This window comes from Sorex fumeus, unplaced genomic scaffold (genome assembly GCF_029834395.1).
Source record: "Sorex fumeus unplaced genomic scaffold, SorFum_2.1 ptg000128l, whole genome shotgun sequence".
Taxonomy (NCBI): Eukaryota; Metazoa; Chordata; class Mammalia; order Eulipotyphla; family Soricidae; genus Sorex; species Sorex fumeus.
In genome coordinates this window covers 2,246,273-2,248,343 of record NW_026606185.1, presented here as the reverse complement: position 1 = coordinate 2,248,343, position 2,071 = coordinate 2,246,273, and positions in this window count along the sequence as shown.

Below are 2,071 nucleotides of genomic sequence, written 5' to 3'. Positions count from 1 at the left end.
CCATCCCAGTGGAAAACAATCAGGACTGTTCTACTATACAAGAAGGGAGACATCCACAAAATTGGCAACTATCACCTGATCTGCCTGTTGTCTGTTGTCTACAAGCTGTTCACTTGAGTCATCCTGAATAGGATTGGCAGAACACTAGATGAAGGACAACCATGCGAGCAAACTGGGTTCCAAAAAGGATTCAGCACGATCGACCATATCCACACAGTAACCAAGCTCATTGAGGTTTCTCGGGAGTTCAAGATGCTACTCTGTCTAACGTTCATTGATTTAAAGAAGGCCTTTGATTCTGTTGAGACTGAAGAAGTCATCAAAGCCCTAGCCAAACAGAGCGTTCAAACTAATACATCAGGATCCTCCATGAGCTGTATTATGGATTCACTACCAGGATCTCACCATTCTACAAGGAAGTGATCATCCATGTCAAGAAAGGAGTTCAGCAGGGTGATACCATTTCACTGAAACTCTTCAGTGCCACCTTTGAGAATGTCATGCGATGACTGGAATGGGAAGGAATGGGAGTGAAGATAGATGGCTGGCAACTACACCACCTCTGCTCCACTGATGACATCGTTCTAATAACACCAAACATTAACCAAGCAACACAAATGCTGGCCAACTTCGACTATGAGTCTGGAAAGGTCAGACTGCAGCTGAATCTCACAAAGACAATGTTTATGAGAAACGGACTCTTTCCTGACGTTCCATTTGCTCTCAATGGGATGAACATCTCTGAATGCAACAGTTATGTGTACCTAGGTCGAGAACTCAACATGATGAATGACCTGGCACCTGAGGTGCACAGGAGGAAGAGAGTGGCTTGGAACGCCTTCAAGTGTGTCAAAGAAATAGCTAAGAGGACGAAGAACCTCCGGTTCCAGGCACATCTCTTCGATTGCACCGTTCTTCCTGCATTAACATAAGCCCCAGAGACTTTACGGAAACAGAATGAGAACGCTATTCAGGTCTCCCAAAGGTGAATCAAAAGAGCTATGCTTGGAGTATCATGTTTCACTCAAGCGAGAGAAAGAATCCAGAGTTACGACCTCCTTCGACGATCAAGAATCAGGGATGCTGTCTCATTTGCCAAGGCACCGAAAATCAGATGGACTGGTCACGTAATGCGATTTGGAGACGATCACTGGACTAGAACCATTACCGACTGGATTCCACAGGATGTCAAAAGATCACGTGGCCGCCCACCTATGAGATGGTCAGACTTCTTCGTCAAGACCCTGAACGATCAATTTGAGGCTCTTCATGTTCCTGGAGCGAGCAGACACCATTGGGCTGCACTAGCACAAGACAGGGATGAATGGAGATGTTACTGGCGCCCGCTCAAGCAAATCAACGAGTAGTGGAATGTAAAGTGATCAAGTGATTTTCTTTTCTTTCTTTTTTTTTCAGTATTGTCCCATATTTTTCATTTTTGAAATTTTTTTCTTTTTTCCTCTGTTTTCATTTTTCTTTTTGTTCTTTTAATACACAGCGGTAGGGCGTTTGCCTTGCACAGGGCCTGCCCAGCCGAGCCACGTTAGATTCCTCTACTCCTCTCAGAGAGCCTGGCAAGCTACCGAGAGTATCTTGCCCACACGGCAAAGCCTGGCAAGCTCCTCGTGACATATCCAATATGCCAAACACAGTAACAACAAGTCCCACAATGGAGTCTCACAATGGAGACATTACTGGGCCCGCTCAAGCAAATCAATGAACAACAGGAGTATAGTGCTACAGTGCTCTTTTTATACTTGCTGCATGTGCTGGTCACAGGGGCTGTAGGTACTGATCTTAAGAGCTGCTTTTTTTCCCTATTTTTTAACTTTTTTCTTTCTTTTTTCTTCTGTTTTTCCCATTATTTTTCTTTTTTCTATTTTTTCTTTTCTTTTTTCTTTTTTCTATTTTTGCTTTTTAGTATTTTATTAGGTTGGAGCGATAGTACAGCGGGAAGGGTGTTTGCCTTGCATGCGGCCGACCCAGGTTCGATTCCTCCATCCCTCTCAGAGAGTCCAGCAAGCTACCAAGAGTATCCTACCCGCTCAGCAGAGCCTGGCAAGCTCCCTGT